The sequence below is a fragment of the Globicephala melas genome, chromosome 21 (genome assembly GCF_963455315.2).
Source record: "Globicephala melas chromosome 21, mGloMel1.2, whole genome shotgun sequence".
Classification (NCBI taxonomy): domain Eukaryota; kingdom Metazoa; phylum Chordata; class Mammalia; order Artiodactyla; family Delphinidae; genus Globicephala; species Globicephala melas.
In genome coordinates this window covers 18,191,186-18,210,329 of record NC_083334.1, presented here as the reverse complement: position 1 = coordinate 18,210,329, position 19,144 = coordinate 18,191,186, and positions in this window count along the sequence as shown.

Here is a 19,144-nt window from a genome sequence, read left to right as displayed (position 1 = left end):
GCATTTCTCTAATGATTAATGATGTTGAGCATTCTTTCATGTGTTTGTTGGCAATCTGTATATCTTCTTTGGAGAAATGTCTGTTTAGGTCTTCTGCCCATTTTTGGATTGGGTTGTTTGTTTTTTTGGTATTGAGCTGCATGAGCTGCTTGTAAATTTTGGAGATGAATCCTTTGTCTGTTGCTTCATTTGCAAATATTTTCTCCCATTCTGAGGGTTGTCTTTTTGTCTTGTTTATTGTTTCCTTTGCTGTGCAAAAGCTTTTAAGTTTCATTGGGTCCCATTTGTTTATTTTTGTTTTTCTTTCCATTTCTCTAGGAGGTGGGTCAAAAAGGATCTTGCTGTGATTTATCTCATAGAGTGTTCTGCCTATGTTTTCCTAGACAAAATAGAGCTTTTTGAGCAGAGATGTGATTCAAACACAGGTGCATATTTGGAAATTTAAACTGACTGTTTTGATATTGAGTAGGAGACATATGGAAACTAGATAGAAATCTGTTTCAATAACCAAACAGGCATGTTAACTCACTTGATTAGAATGGAAAATTTTGTTATAGTCCAGGAGCTGTTATAAAGCCAATATAACTGAACCTCAGAATAGAGAAGGATCAATACTAAGCAGACATTATATATTAGCAGTGTGTACTTACAACTGACCAGATTTATTCCTATGTGTTTAGAGACAAATATGACAGGAAAATGACAGCTGGCAATAGTGTCACATTCCTGCACTCTCTTGAATGCTCCCCCATCAAGACTGCTGATTTCTCAGTTAAAATATATCTATTTTCCCTAAAAATCATTCCCCTTGTCACTGGAAAACAAGTTGTGTTCTTCCAGTTTCCTATTTTAGCACAATTCAGGAAGATTCTGCTGACAAAACTGAAAGTTTACTATTTCTCCATTCAATTTTTAGAAAGGCATTATCCACAATCAAGGTGGAAATCTCAACAAATGAGATAGATTTGTACTTTCTGAGCCCAAGATATTGTTTGGTTTATGGCAGAATTCGAAGACAACGCTGGGAATATGGGAATAGCACCTAGATTTTTCCATCATATTTTCTCCGGCTATAGCAAAGACCAATGTAAAGTACTTGGTAACATAATGATGTTACTCTCAGCACTACATGCATGTCTTCATGGAAATAGGACTACATGCATGTCCCCACATGCATGTGCACACACGCACACACACACACATGCATGCACACTTCTTCATATTAAAAAACATTAGGTCAAGATGATGTACATCAGATCAGGATGATGATTTACAGGATTAGCAATTTTGGGTAGAAATATCCCCATGTTAATATTCTCTAATTCAAGTTACAATGAAGGTGAAGCAATGTTCAGTTATGTGATGTCTCAGTAAGATTAATAAGGAAAATGAAAACCAAAAAAAAAAATAAGCTTAGGGTTTTTTAAATTGTTATGCAATGAATAAAACTTAAAAAAAAATTTTTTTATAGCTTGTGTAGATCCACATTACTGGTACGTAGCCAGCAGCGTAGGGTTGAAAGCCCATCTCAAAATTAGTATATGATTCTTTTCCCTGTGGTGCACACCGTGATGTGCTGCCCAGGTGCCCAGTTGTTGGGTGGGCTATGCACAGGTATCGGTCAGCTATCACCTCCTTCAGGGATTGCCTCAGCTGGAGAAGGCTGTCTCCCCAAGATGGCAGCCTTTCACCCCATGGCTCACATCTAATGACTGATCTCTGAAAGATGACTTTGGCCTGGCCAGCTCAGCACAACTAGGGACAACTCTGAGGGGCCATTCTACCTCCAGAACTTTCCATGGAGTTAACCAAGACTGTCTTGGGTCTGCATCACAGTTCAACTGCTTCCTCTGCCAAATCCTGAATTCTCTACCATCTTTTTCAAGTACTAATCCCAAGGGGATGCCTTATTAAAGGTCCTGCATGGTAAGAGCCATCATAGCATCAGCAACCTAAATCGTGACACATCTTTTACTAGAAAACTAGGAAGACATTTATTTAAAAAAAAAACTCATTTATTTCTCAATAAAAGTTGTGTGCTAAGTTCACTGAAATATAAAGTTCAAGCTACTATTTTGAAATTCCCAATACGGAAATGCCCTACTTAGTGATCCTGCACCAGTTCTTAGGCAATGACACCTGAACACCTGTGTGTTCATTCCCCACATTCAGTGCTATGCTTCACTGGCAAAGAAAGGACAAAGATAATTTTCCATAGCAACTAAAAATTTGATAAGTCAAACAAGCTATTCTCATGCCCTCAAACCTCCACCATCATCCAGAAATAGAACTGGAATAAAACAGTAGACACCTGATGTGAAAGGAAAACACTGTTTGTGAAAACATTTGAAAAACAATATAATGTGGAAAACAACTATCTATGTTGACCAAAATTATTAGGCAAAAGTAATTTATTTGCCTTCCTTTAGACAGAGCCTTAAATAAAACAACTATCATAATTGAATTCTAATAAATCAGTATCATATGATTCAATTTTGCCTCAAACCTTATCTGTGGAACAAAGCTAGGTACAATAAATCTTTTAGCTATGAACAGAGGGAATTCCAATATTTCACAAAAAGCAGAAATGTTATATCAATGGAACCTGATAAAGCGTTGTGTCACAAAAAGGTAAAATGGATAGGCTTTTAAGGAGAAATCTTGGAAAATTTACAAATTAAAATAAAAATACTTGTAACCTGCTATGGGTTGAACTGTATTCTTCCTAAAAAAATGTAGGCTGAAGCCCTAACTCCCAATTCCTCAAAATGTGGCGTTATTTGGAAGTGAGAACTATACAGAGATAATGAAGTTAAAAAAAGGTCGTTAAGAGTGGATTCTAATCCAATATGACTGATGTCCTTTATAAAAGGCAATTTGGATACAGAGACTGATATGCACAGAGGGAACACTGTGGAAAGATGCAAGGAGATGCCCTGTGAAGACTGGAGCTAAGCTGCCTCAAGCCCAGGAACACACTGATGCAGCCACGGAAAACACAAGGGAGGAGCCACCTTCCACTGGTTTCAGAGGGAGCACAGCCCTGCTGATAACTAGACTGCACACATCTAGCCTCCAGAAGCATGAGACAGATTTCTGATTTCTAAGCCACTCTGTGCTTCCTTGTTATGGCAGCTCTAGGAGAGAAAAACATAGCCTAACATTTAAAAAATTGATTTCGATATTTTCTCATTTTCTAGTGTTTTCTCGACCTTGTGTTCAGTTATATGATTTGATTCATTATATTTATATATTATATATAAAACAAATTCCACACATATTGTATATATTATATATATGTTACATATAGAACAGATATTATATATACTATACATAGAACTGAAACTTGTGATCAGTTATATGATTTGATATATGTATTTTATATATTATATATAGAACAGATATATTATACATATATACACACACAAACACACGAGAATCTATTTTGTATATTTATATGGAACTGGTTTCAAAAGCCACAGTTGCCATGTTATCACTATTTTATAATATAACATTACAAAAAGTCTTACAAAAAGCATTATGCTAAGCTGAAATATCCAACTTTACAGAAAAATATGCCCTTGAAGGAAGTTTGGTCTAAAATCACTTTAAGCAACTGCAAATGTCAGCCTGGGTTTAAGGAGCTGAACTCCAACAGGGCAACTGAGTATTTGTGCCAGTTCTGAACAACAACTTCCTTGCTGTTACTACAACTGGGTGATGAAGTTATAGCATAATGTTAATAAAATGCAATTCCTTCACTCAAACTCTGCTCTTATTTTTAGTTATATTAATGTCATAACTGCCTAACTGGGCATGCTAATAGCCCTGATGATTAGGTTAAAAGATTTTGAGGGAAGAAATTAGTATGATTTAATTTTAAAGAATCAAGTTCAGGAAAGTTGTTCCTAACTTTTTTTTAAATAAAAAATTTAAATAGTTTTAAAAAATATTTATTTATTTATTTATGTTTGGCTGCGTTGGATCTTCATTGCTGTGCGCAGACTTTCTCCAGTTGCAGCGAATGGGGGCTACTCTTCCTTGTGGTGCGAGGGTTTCTCATTGCAGTGGCTTCTCTTGTTGCAGAGCACAGGCTCTAGGCATATGGGCTTCAGTACTTGTGGCACACGGGCTCAACAGTTGTGGCTCCTGAGCTCTAGAGCACAGACTCAGTAGTTGTGGTCCACGGGCTTAGTTTCTCCACGGCACGTGGGATCTTGCTGGACCAGGGCTCGAACCCGTGTCCCCTGCATTGGCAGGCGGATTCTTAACCACTGCACCACCAGGGAAGTCCCACAATTTTTAATAATAATGAATAAGTGATTAAAGACACTTCACAGGTTTTGTTTAGATCCTCAGTAATGTATCGGGATGTCACATAGTGTCAGCTATTTCAAGTTTCTCAGAGATATCCTCCTGAGGCTATCCCATTTTGTCTTTGCCATCACCTCATAATATAAAGGAACATGAGGACTCCCAAAGGTTGTAATTTCATGCTAGGAAATAGGAGGCATAGAAGAAGTTATCAGCAAAGAGATACTGAGTTGTGTGTGAGCATATCTCCAATAATAAACGTTTCCGGCTGGAAATGCCGAAAGTACCTTAGGGACTGGTTATACCTCAACACAAAAGGCTATCACTTGTCAGTAAGAGTAAACACAATCATTATAAACAACCAAAACACTGTCCTGCACAGAAAATGGTCCCAGAATAGGAAACAGACGTAGTTCATTGGATTTTGACTTTTGTAGATTGCTCTGTCTAATCATTTACCATTTGCATGCAACAGTAGCATCCAGACATAACTGATGTTCTAAACATCTCAGGGCATATACCCAAGTAACCATGCGTCAGGAAAATACAGTCCTTCAAGGATGATGGGTATCTTCCTACTCACTCACAAATATGTCATGCCAGCACATACAATATATTTTCATTTTACTTTAATTAGCATTGTATTATTTTATGTATTGAAATAACTTAAAGTATTTAAAATTTCCAGTGTGAGATTGATCTTAGAGCCAGGCATACTCACCAAAGCTTGCCAGGGGTGCTCACTGCTGGCCATTGCCGGAAATCATCCCAATGGCTCCATTACAACTGTGATGAAAGTGATTTTCCCGTACTCTTAGTACCTGTAAGTTAATTATATTAATTAGTTTATACTTTCAACCTTGACATTTTACTGGTAGGTAGAGTGAAATGCAAGGTCAATATTAGTGTGTTATTTAGTGTGGGTTATGGGAGAAGAATATGCTGAAGACAAATTTAATCTTTTAACAATTTTCTTAAGAAAACAAACTGTTAGTGACCTCTGAGAAGGGAGAGTTATGAAGGAAGAGAGAAGGGGAGGGAGGGGGAGAGAGAAAGGATGGTGGTGGGGAGAGGCAGCTATTAGAATTAACACATTGAAAGTGAAGAAGAAAAAGTAAGGTGATGCTTAAATTGGGAAATTCTCAATAGAGTCAAGACAATGAGCAAGTTCAGTAGTCAAATCTAACTGTCTGGACATTCACTGTGTTCCTACCTCCATTTTGATGCCTGCAAATCCCTTGAAATTATTAAGTGTTTCCAATGTTCTTTTTGTTAAGTAATGTTTGGCTATTCCCATTCTGATTGTAAATTGCATATTATCAGTAATCCTGTACTTATCAGTTCATGAGAGAACTTCTATCAAATAATGCTCTCAGTTACAGAAAAGCTTAAAATTAAACAACTTTTTAATGTTTTCTATAGATTAGCAAAAGGATGATGCATTAGACTATGCCTAGAATAGTCAGAGAAATATTCTAATGGGTAATGACTTTGATCTGAGTATTAAATGAACTGACATTTTCCAGATGGACAGAACAGGTAAATAAAGGAGGAAGTTAACAGTGAGAAGTGACCTAGATTGCTGTTAAATGCATGTACTATGTCATAGGCATGGATTCCAATTTGAGGTTTTCTATGTACTGCATGTATTATCAAGCTAGGTAACCTAATCTTTCTTGACTTTAATTTCCTCATATAAATAAGGGCTATAAAAGACCAACCTCATTAGATTGTTGGAAGAGGTAAGTGAGATAATGCAGGTAGTCACAGAGCATGCAGTGTCTGACATATAGTAAGTGCTCAGTAAGTGTTGGTCATCATTATTTTTATTATCATCCTCCTCACATCAAAGTGCCTTTTGAAGTGTGTATTCAATTCACTGTGGATTTCCTTTATTTTCCAAGTGAAACAGGAACAATAATAGACCATAAAATAATAAAGCTCTGAGTTGATATAATAAAATTTGGCACATTTCTGAAATTATTACTTTTGTTTTTAGGTAATCATTACATACATTAAGTAATCTTGTATAACATCAGTTGATAATCTCAGTTAATTATTTAAGTTGTTTTCAGTTCTAGTTTACAGAAAGTTAATCGGATATTAATCCCTGATAATTGTCAGGACTCTTAGACAAGTTTAATTTCCTCAATCCAGAGATTTTCTTATTTTTATTTTGGTCCTCCTTGCTATTTCAACCTAGACTTTTGTACTGATTGTGTTTGAAGCATCACAACATAAAATCTTCTCAAAATTGAAGCTACAGTTACATACTAAAGTATAATAGCAATGTCTAAACCAGCTTTTCCAATTTTTTCCTGTTATAGTAATGATCTAGATCATGTGTTTGTTTATTCTTGACTTGACAGGTTTGGACATTTCACCTTATTGAGTTGGCGTTATTGCTGCTACATCAATAGAGGGGATAGAAGCAGAGCATGATGGGTCAGACTTAATTCTTTTCCCTATCTGGCTTCTCTGATGATGACTCAATTACTCTCAACAAACAGCTCTTGAAGACTGTGTATACCATGTGTAGAATTCCCTTAGGTTCACAGAGAACAAAGCAACTTATCTTAGCATCTTCTTTTCTGTTCAAACCACTCTCCAGAACTGACTGATTTTCTTTTTTTCAGTAATAGGACTCAAGGTCTCTCCACAGTACTGTAGAAATATGAAAATTTTTGTTGGATTTTCTTGAGATCAACACGGATACTTTTCTTTTTTTTTTTTTTTTGGCTGCATGGGGTCTTCGTAGCTGCATGCAGGCTTTCTGGCTTTCTCTAGTTGCGGTGAGCGGGGGCTACTCTTTGTTGAGGTGTGTGGGCTTCTCACTGCCAGTGGCTTCTCTTGTTGTGCAGCACAGGTTCTAGTGCTCGGGCTTCAGTAGTTGTGGCACGCAGGCTTAGTTGCCCCTCGGCATGTGGGATCGTCCCTAACCAGGGATCGAACCCGTGTCGCCTGCATTGGCAGGCGGATTCTTAACCACTGCGCCACCAGGGAAGTCCCAACACAGATACTTTTGACTCTCATCTTGTGTGGAGGGAAAATAAGCCTTCAAATGGTGTTCTGATATCTATTCAGATGTAACTGAGATGATTCAAGTAGATTGTAAGCTCTTTGATATAATAATTATTTCATTCAGTTATTATGCATTTATATACCATCTAATCTGTACTGAGATATGGTATCTTCTTAAACATTTATTGAATTGAAAAATAATATATCATTGATGGTTTCATTTAGAAAAAACAGGCAATAAGAATATTCAAAGAAATGGTTTGCTAAGTCAGACTCACAGGAATAAGAGATTTTAGACACTATCACACTTTACTATAGATGTCAAGGATACAAGTATCCATGAGGCAGAAATGAAGCAAAAAATAATGGATCACCATTATAGCTCATAAGGTGCTTTTTGCTGCATCAGGACATAGCCTGGCTAAATCTGATTTAGCAAATGAGTTCTCTAAGGGCTGTATGTACCATCACTTACACAAAATAAGTCATCTTGATCATGAAATATTATATTCATCTCTGTGGATGCATCACCACAAACCTAAGGCCTTAAAATAGCAGAAATGTATTATCTTACAGCTCTGTAGATTAGAAATCCAAGGTGGGTCTCACTGGGATAAAATCAAGGTTTGACAGGGCTGCATTCCCTTCTGGGGGCTCTAAGGAAAAACCAATTTCCTTGCTTTTTCCAGGTGCTAGAAGTCGACAGTGTGCCTTGGCTTGTGACCTCCTTCCTACGTCTTCAAAACCAGAAACTGTGGGTGGAGTCCTTCTCACACTGCATTACTCTCACCTTTTCTGCATCCCTTTTCCACTTTTAAGGATCCTTGTGATTACACTAGGTATATGCAGATAATCCAGGATAATCTCCCTATTTTAAGGTCAGCTGACTAGAAACTTGAATGCCATCCGGAACCTTAATTCCTCACTGCCATGTAAGGGACATATTCAAGGTTTCCATGAATTAGCACGTAGACGTCATTGGCGGGGCTTTATTCTGCCTATGTCAAGCATCTCCATTTTATGCTCTGATACTGACATAACAGATGATACATTCAACCAATCCACAGATTTCAGATTTGTTTATCATCAGTAAATCTAGAAAGACCAGAGGCATTCTGCTAAAATCACTTCAAAGTTAGCAACTCTTCCATCAGCAAAGACCATTAGTGTGTTGCCAGGTGATTTGGCAGGTTGCCTTTTTCTTTTTCTTTCCTTGGATAATCTGGTAAAGGGAGAGAATGGATTGCAGGTCTTTTGCTAATCCTTACTTTCCAAAATGATATACCATGTAATTTGAAGTCTTGGTTTGAGTGCCCCGTATCAAACCAGATATACATTAACTTTTGTAATATCTAATATATTACAGCTGTACATCAACAAATAGTTGAATAATAAAAGTATAAAGTTTCATATGTAATTAATTTTCCCTTTTCACATACAAGAATAAGTCAACCATCTATTCTTCTAGATATAGAAATTATATATATAGTTATATGGAAAGAATTATATATATAAAGAGAGAGATGGGGGGGTAGAATATTTTTAATTTTGGCCACATGCATCTGATCTCCATCTCAGTGAGTAAAGAATTTAATGACCTTGAGCGCTACCCTTTTTGAAGATTATGGAGCTGATTCTATCCAAGCTCATATGCCTCAAGTAAGTCTGTTGCCACACAGCACATGTGAGAGAGCATCATCATTTGCTATTTTGTGTCAGGATCCGGGATCCCTTAGGTTATATTTGGCATGATAACTGATTAAGAGAAATTTCTTTTTTTAAATTAAGAGTTAATGTATTATTATTCCCTTAAGAACAGTATGTCTTTGATGCAAACACCACCTACTAGAAATTTTTCTCCCCAGAAAAATCTACACCCAAGTATTCACTTTGCTTCTTCCCTGCAGAGAAACGTCCCATCCAAAAGAGCAATCCATCAGTATCAGTTCATTCATCTTTATTTCTTCTCTTATACCACTTCTCAGGACCTGAAACTATAGCATTTATTTATTTGTTTACTTACTATAGCCTCCCTCCTCAACTAATATGTAAACTCCATGAGGGAGAAACCTAAATAGTGCTTGGTGTTTAACAAATATTTTCTGGTAGGTGTTTAATAAATATTTTCTGAGTAAATGAATGGATTATCATAGAAAAGATGTAGCAGTTCTATCAAATCTGTAGGACTTTTTCCCAGCTCTTTCTGTAGGAACAATTTCAAAAAATCAGCTTTTAAAAGTTTAAGATTTGATAGTTAGAGCAACATATTTTACAAATATACTATTATTGGTATGTAGACTGAATAATGGCCCTCCAAAGATGTCAACATCCTAATCCCCAGAGTCTGTGAATATGTTATTTTACTGGCAAAAAGGACTTTGAAGGTTAGGACTCCAACATATCTTTGTGGGGGTGGGGGGGCATAATTTAACCCCAAACATGTTGCAATTTGGATTCAGAAAAAGTAATATCCAAGGATGTTATAATCTCAGTAGCATATAAAAATCCAGTTACTCATTTTCAAAGAGTTGTGACATGTCAGTACTACTTGGCATCTAAATAAAGGAGTGTTTAATGTGTACTAATCACCATAAAGGCACACTATTTCTAACTCTCATTCTATTCCAGGACATAGACTCAAGTCATACTTTCAGAAATAATGAGTAAGCAACTATCACAAAGGTGGTTATAGTTAATTTGCTTTGGTAAAAAATCAAGTGATCAGAAAGAAGCTGAACTTGTTTACAATAACGAACAAACTCTTAACGAAGACCATTTCTGAATGTCCACATTTTGTTTTCCAACATCTGAGAGATAATAACTATTGTGACAGGGTTTTATAGGTATTACTGCCTATATCTTAAAGACCATTAGAATTTCTTCTTTATACTAAGGAAACTGAAGCAGAGGAACATTAATTAACCTACCTAAATTCACACAGATTGCAAGTGCTAAAAGGAGGCATTGAATCCATATGTGATGCCAAAGCCTATATTCCTAACCACATTGGCTCCTGTAGCTAGGGATAGAAATACTGTATAACTATCTTCTATAGGGGTTCTGTGAACTCTGGAGAGAATCTGAGTTACATGCTTTGGAGACATACTCACATAAGTGCCAGGAGTCTCCAAAGCCATTCTGACCCATCCCCTTCTTTTTACTCACTTAATGAAAGAAAAATGGAACATGATGATAGTACACACTGGTAGGATTGGAGAGATCCAAAATTAAGAAAAACCCAAAATGTAAACCACCTTTTCCAGTGGTAAAGGTTGAAAACTTAATTTACACTACACATGAACCAATCCTTTTAATCTTATGACGCTGATGTGTAGCTTAAACTTATCCACTCAAATCACAGTGGAGAATTAAGCTATGGGTGGGTTCTGCGCCAGTGTTATCCTTGTAAATTCTGTCTTCTTGGAAGTATAAGTGTGCTGAGTAGAGCAGAATTAACGCTTCACCCTTCTAAATTGTCAGTTAAATTGCAGGTAAAAATTTGGGTATTTTGTGAATATTTCTGAAAAATGAGGTTTGTACCATGTTGTATTACACATATCCAGTTCTTATAATTTAGCAAGTTAGATATTTTAAAATAAAAGATCACAATTTCTAGTATTTAAAAATATAGGTTGCCAAAATTAATCTATAATATATTATCATGGTATAAAACTTTAAATGAATAAATCATTACATACTGAAATTTGAATTAATAAATATTAAATGAGCTGAGAAATCCAAAGCTGTGTGTCTTTAGTTATAAAATTGAAATATGTATATGTATGTGTATGTATATACCAAGAAAATAATGTCATTATTACATATTTTTCTAATTAAAAATCTAGCAGTTGCCTTTTTATCTATCTTCATTGAGATTCCTGGGCAGGAAAGTACAATACTACTAAATTAGATCAGTACACCTTAACAAGATCTAGTTAGCAACAGGCTTAGAAGGAAATTGTGTTTTTGCTATTGACTTATAATATAAGTTTTTAGTTAAAGCACACATATATTTTAACAATAGCTGGGAACACAGTTGTGCTATTCTTCAAAACAATGCAACTGAATAAAAGTATGCTTACTATAAAATTCTCCAATTTTATTTTAATGAAATTATGCCATACCTAAAACAAAAGGTAATCCAATGTATCAAGCTTATGTGTACAAAAGCCTTAATTGATGCAAGATTTTTTGATTATGAAAGCGAATGTTTTTGACAGTTCTTGAAAACATTAAAATTATAAATAAGATTATAAAAATCATTTTAGAAAAAAGATTTTAATATATATAGCCACAATATTTTAACTATACAATTAAAAGTTGACTGTATACATTTATTTTAATGGCTTGGCTCTCAGTTAAAAATGCCTTAAAAGTACCCAGCATTGATGATAATGACAAATCAAGTGAGATTACTGAAAATGTATCAAGAACTTCTATAACATTTCATAAATAATAAAAAATTAAAAATAATAAAATCACACAATGAAATACTTTAAAAATTAAAAATTACTGAAAGTAAGAATAAGCATATACACTTAAGATTACTTGCACAGCTAGACACCAGCTCAAAACTCCAGTCAGTTAAAGAACTAAATAAACATTTAATACATTATCAAATAAAAAGTTATATCTAGAATGTATGGGAAAGTGACTATGTTTCCAAATAATTTAAAAGTTGAATGCAATCTTTTTAATTTCAGAGTAAAAGTAATTCTTGATTATGTAATTTACTAAAATTAGAATCAGAATTATGTTGAGGCCAGGTGTCAGAAAGCAAAAGTGAATGACTTTATACTTAGTTACTCCAGATTCCTTGTACTCTCTACCTTGATCTTTCCTCGGTTCCTCAGTGCCCAGTGACAAGATTCACCAGTATACCTTGATGTGGCCATAGGGTAGTTTATAGCCAGTGTCCACTCAGACCAGTCAGTATCCATGACAAACTACGTGTTAAGTATTTTGACTATCACTACTTCTAGTGTTCCTAGAGCCTTCCCTGATGCCCATTTACAAAAGATCTTCACAGGAAATATCACCCTGAAATCTAATGAAAGATAAGGTTAATCTGTTCTCTCTCTTACAATGTTCCCATTTTAATATTGACGGTGCCTAGTTTAAGCCAGAGGGAGCCTCAATCTCTACTCCATGTTTCCAAAAAGAGACTCCCACTTGACTTTGGCTGGCTCTTAGTTCTTTCCATGATCCCTGTTCACTCCACCCTGAAGAAAGAGGACTGACTCCTCTAATTGGTGGGTTTAGGACAGGGAGTCACACGTGCTCATCTCAGCCTTTCCTCTTCTCCATTTTATGGAACTAGTCTGTTTGGTTCACTGGTCTCAGCCCCCATACTCAGAAAGTTGCCTGGTTTATAGGGTGGGCTCATAAGATCTGTTACATGAACAAGAACAACAAAAGCTGTGTACACTTCACATCATGGGTCAAATATTAGCATGCCTCTATGGTCAAAGATCTAAACCCACATCTATACAGAGTTTGTCATTATTCAAGTACTTACGTGTATGCCCATCTCTCTAAATCTTTGATCTAACTCTAGCAGGCATAGGATTCAGACAGGAATAATGACTATTACTTGCTGCGTGTCCTGAAACCCATAAAATAGAACTGAGAAGAAACTACAATGAGACAGAGTTTAGGTCAACATACTAGAGAACTTTTTTTGTTTGTTTTTTAATGAAGGCAATCCAGAGATGGCATGTATTGTCTTGAGTGTATCCAACCTCAATGAGAGAATTTTAGCAGAGAATAGATTCTTGAGAGAATACTGTAGGGATGATCCCAGCACCAGACGTAGAATGGGTCTAGATGTTTCATTCAGTGTCTAGTCACAAAAGCAGGAACCATTCCAGATATTTCAAGCAGAGAGAGGTTTAATGCAGGGAATTACTAACAAAATTGTTGGAAAGGTAAAAGAAGCAAAATCAAGAAGGGGAAAATACTGGAGGAGTACGACCAGAAGGGAATGTTACTTGGAAGTCAGAGCTCTCTTTCTAACCCTGGGCTGAACTCAAGAGCCAGCCCTTCAGCTGATGTAGAGCCATCAATGCTGCAGCTGCTCTGACTATAGCAAAGGAACCCAGGAACATGGATTCTACTGATGGTGCTGAAACCCTCATGGATATGCTTATGACCCTGTCACATGAAGTTGCTCCTGGAACCCACAGTCACCTTCTGATCCTGCCACTGCCACCAGGGACACGACAGAAATGGAAATTAAAGAATGCTTCTCTCTTCCTCCCTCTTGCCATCTCCTGCTAGTGCTTTCCATTGGTCAAATCTTTCTGGAACCTGCCAGCAAGGGAGCATGAGAAGATGACTTTGCCTACTTCCAGCTGCCACACAAAGGAGAACAAAGAAAGGTTGGAATGAAGCTGAGAGCCAGCAGACAAGTAACTGGAACATCAGAGAATGTATTTTTAATAACATTTTTAGAGATCTAACAGAAATTTGTTACATGATAAAAACTGCTATTAACCTCTCTAGAAATTACTGTATCAGGCAACTGAAGAAAGTTAAAAGAAGTAAATCCTTAACAATTATCCAAAATATCAAAAATACAAATATTGAACTATAGCTGTTAAAGTATACATAATCAATGGTTTACATTCTACATGGAGAGAACTAACTAGAGAATTAAACAATGCTAAACCTACCAACTACATTTATACCATAATTTAGAATAAAGAAAGATTAGTGTGGGCAACTCTGGAAAGTTTTCAAGAGGAGATCATACTTAACATGTACTTTTAGTGAGTTAGGGTTTGGTTATTTTAGGTTAATAAAAGATAATATAAGCAAAAGAAGAGGGGCTAAACTGAGATAACACATAGACGGGAAATATAGAAGAAGAAGTAAAGTGAGAAAAATTAACTCACCAAAGTGTTTGAAACTTAGAGTAGGGTCAGAATATGGGGGAACCTAAAATTATTCTCAAGTTTGTGGAAAATTACATAGCAGTGAGGAAATATGATAAAAACAGGTAATTTTGAAGCTTTCTTTGTTAGAGGGATTTTACTCCACAGTCTGCCAACTGAGAAAAACTGAAATTTCATTCTCCACTCTAATCTAGAAGCAATGATCAGAGTGAGATACACTGAGAAGTTTGCTTTGGGAATTCTTCTAAATCGTGCTTGAGGTGTCATTCTGGGTGGTATTTGTAGCAACATTCAACATCCTTGACTTTTTCTGACTTCCTTTTCCCTTCCATTCATATGGTACTGTTCCTAATTCCATCACACTAGATAACTGATAAATACTTGTATACTATTAATATCAACAATAGTAGCACAGACCACTCTTAGAGTCAATACAGTACAGGGGTTAGCGGAATAGATACAGAAGCCAAATTGCATAAATTCAAATCACTGCTCCACACTACCTACGTGTGGGACATTGGATACGTTATTTAAACTTCTCTTTGTTTCATCTGTAAAATGGAATGATATAGAATTTATCTTTCTAGACTGTTGCCAGGATTAAATACATTGATAATATGTTAAGCACTGAAAACAGGGCCCAGCACATGCAACAATTTATATGTTAATTCTATTTTCTCCATTATCCCTGGCATATGGCTTCTAACCAATGCATAGTACTCCATTTTGACAGATGCATCATTATCTCCTATGGCAGGTCATTTCATTTTGGACCACTGAAATTGTACAATTTTTAAATATATTTATTCACATTAAATACCCTGTGATTTTTAGCCATTGTTCCTATTTCTGCCCTTGAAGCTACCTAGAATTAGTGTGCTTCATTCTCTCTTGCATATGGTAGCCTTTCCTAGATTAGGAGAAAAATCCTAGCTTCCTCCCCCCAAATCCTTCTTTTTTGCACAACTGTTAATACCACAGTTCCTTTCATTATCCCTCATACATTTCCTAGACCCTCATGAAGTTGATTACTTCTCTTTGCATCTGTTTCCATTTGCCAATATCATTCTCATACATTCAGGTAACATTTGTACTTTCATCTCCAAAGAAGTGCACACTGGGGAACTCTCAACTGGCCAACGGGGCAGATATAATTGAACAGAGGGACCTTCTAACCACCCATTAGTCACCTGCTTAAGTAATAAGCAGGTGTATGAGTAATACACCTGCTTGTAATAAGCTTGTGTATGAAACTGAACCCATCACCATCAAATTATTTCTTTAGAGGCAATTCTCAAAAGGATCTCCCTTATCTGGACTAGTAAACTGAATGGAGATGATTCCAGAAGAATGGGAGAAGGATATGTTATCAGCCCACCTCAGTCTCACCCCCTGCCACCTCCTCTTAATTCATGTTCAGCAACTTTTAAGCTATAAAGATTAAAAACTTCTGCTATGAAACGATCAATATTCACAGAGGTTAAGCACTGCAGAGTAACCACACATTAAAAATTATAATATGTATTAATTTAGCATAATGGCTTGACAGGGTCAAATATTTTTAATGTCCTTTACATAGTCCCTCTTAGCATGCCAACCTATTATTTAATAAAACTTTGTTAAAACTTAAAATCAATCAACTCGTTTTTTCTAGACCTTGTAATTTACTTTTTTTTTTTTTTAACATGGACTGTAACTCAACATTCCCCAGGACTGAAATTATATCTGTTCTGAAGTAAATACTATAAAAATACAATTACAAAATTTTTGAAAGACATTTTCCAATAGTTGAATTATGTCACTATGATTTATAAAATTATATATTACTTCAAGAGAATTCAGAGAAAAATATTCTATCAGTAAAACCAATCTTTACTTTGAAGAAGTCATTAGCTAATTATGTATTATTCTAAGAGAGAAGGTAGTGGTGGGTGCAGTCAACCTTGTATGAGAGATTTTCTTCACCTGTGGTCCTAGGAGAGCTCATCCTTTCAGGCCTCAAGGTAAGCTGTCATGTGCACTACAAACCAAGATTCAGGTTTAGATTAAACCTGCAGGGTCCACAGAACAATTTATCCCCTTGACAAATCTTTTCTGCTGATTAAACAATGGAATTTTATGGCTCATTTCTTGAATAATGTATTTGAGCTTGTTTTATGTGTACCTGCCTTAAGTTGCTGATCCTATAAAACTGAAAGCTGACTATATCGTCTTGTCAAATTTTTGTGGATACACATTTTCCTAATTGGATTTGTTGATTTATTGCTAACAAAGATAAAACTTTCTGCTTCAGCCACTTATCTGGGTTGTGAAATTGCTTCAACCCGAAAGCAAATTGTATGAGTCTGAAAAAAGTGCTTGAAGTACATTTAACCACAAAAATATTAACTTAACAGAAATGAAACAAGCAAAGAAATGACACATATAGTCTGCTTCTTTAAACTGTGGAATAAAATTATTAAAAGTACAGTTATTTGAGCAGAAAAATAGACTGTAGCAACTACTACCATCTACATTTTCTCAGAGTACAGAGTCAGTTTTACAATTAGTTTTCTATCAGAATATTATAATTAGTGGTAATCAATTTATCAACATTTATAATTACATTATTTGTGAAATATAACTATAGGTATTGTATAATTAATATTCTGTAACTAATATTTAAACAGGAAATAAGAAAACAACCCCTAAAGTCTACAGGGAATACTTATAAAATCTCAAAATCTCATAGCAGGCAGTTGAAAATGCTTTCCTTTTTGAATCTTTATAAGGAGGAAAAGGTATCTTCACAATTTCCTCCCCACATTTTATTCTGTAATTCCTAGCTAGCCTAGAAAACAAAGATGGTTGACTGACTTTCCATTTTAGGCTTCTACTAGGTAGTGGGAATTTTGCATACATTATTACATTATTTAATAACATGTTTGTTGTTATGTTGGAAATCTATTTATTGTGATGTCTGATATACACACCCACTTGGAAAAGTATAATCTATCTTATCCAAAGTAAATAAAAATAACACATTTTCATGTTTGGAAAGCTCTAAGTGTATCTTCGTGTCATAGAACACACTTGTGATACTGCCACACCTAAATTAGCACTATGCCTGGCAAAGGATGACTCCCAAGAACCAATGAATCTTTCCTGTCTAACTGAAGAAAAGCTGAAGTTCTACAACGAGTATTCAGTTAGAAGACAGAAAAAGCACTTTCAAGTAATATAATATAAAACAACGTCTCTGTAACTAAAACTAGTTTTAAAATTTGGCTAGTCTCTAGAACTAACATGAATTCACACTTGTACCTCCTGAGTGCATTCTTGAATTTCTTCCATACAAATAGTGCAATGCAACACCATCACTTCACCATTTGGAATGCTAGAAATAAGCAAGTAGAGAGTAGAGTAGGAAAAAACTGCTGGAGAAAGCAGCTTTGTCAAGGGAGCATAGCAGAAAACATAGATTCTATGTCCTTGCCTTGGACCTGTGTTTGTCTAGGAAGCCATGCTGTGCACCATATTGGGGTTAGATCCTATTAGCACCAAAGGAGCTAAGTAAATTATATAGAGCATGGAGAAGCTTACTGTTACGAAGTGTCACAATTTAATGCTCCTTGAGAGTCATTACACTGCAGAAGGAATAACCCAACAGGTATCCTAACTTCTTCACTTCAAAGGTCAAGTTTCAAAGGAAGTTGAGATACCAGCCCAACATGCCAAATCACTTTTCAAACTTGCAGTAGTGTATCCAAAGTAAATGTTCAGCTCTTGTTTTCCAAATTCTAATCAATATCCACAGGGGATCATTGTTGGGTGGGAAAAAATGCAACAGAGGACACTTTGATGGAGGAGTGAGTGGAAGAAGAGGAAAAAAGAAACAGATTTATTCAGCAGAGAGTTACAAGGCCCATGATCTGTCTTTTTAAGACACACTGATCCTAACTGACTTTCAGAACCAATGTATTTGGCTTAAGGAAGGAGCAGATAACCTGGAGAATACTTGCAATTTTGAATAAGAAAATGGGTGCTTTTTTATAAAGCAACAAACAGAAGCACAGAATTTTGAAGTCATTTCAGAAAAAAAATCCAACTGCTGGAATTCTACACATTGGAGCTGGCAGTGAAAGGTGTCATACAGTCCAGAATTTATTTTATGTAGGAATGAGAAAATAAGATTTTTAGCCTTCCTTTTCTAAAAACAACACAAATGATTGCCCAACATAAGCATCTCTGCCAGAAAACTGACAAATGTTGCCTTTGCTTCATTTTTGCAAATCTGTATCAGAATTAGGAGAATTTGGCCCCAAGTTACCAACCTCTTTGTTTTGGTGCTATAAATGAATTGGTGAGAAGGAAGCAATTACAAAGAAAACAAAGATTTAAACAAATATTGACTGCAAGCAGAGAAATAAAAAATGTAAACCAACCAACATTATAATTTATCATTCATATAAAAAAATCCAAAGATAGGAAAGGTAATATTTAAGCCCTCAAATACTGGATACACTCCAGGCAAGAAATTTCAAAAGCTGCACGTAAGACACTCAATCTTCCAAAATGGCCCCCTTCTCCTTTATTCACTGGTCCACTCCAAGCATTCTTTCCTTTTATATTTTAGGGAAATTATTAAGTTTAAAAATGCCTAATTTTCTTGGGAATAGCCAGTTAACTTAGCCCTGGTCACCTGTATCTGGCTAGGCCTTTGTGGCAGCTGATAACTGAAGAGAGATACTTTTAATCTTCCAATTCTCTAAGGTTATAAGAATAGGAAAACATTCTCATCAAAGTCTTTGTACAAGTTATTTCTCACACATGGAAGAACCTCACACTCCATAATCAAGGCCAACGTCTGTCATGAATGTTTCCCTAATTTACTCAGCTTTTCCTCCTTTTCATAAACGTCCTCATACCCAAAT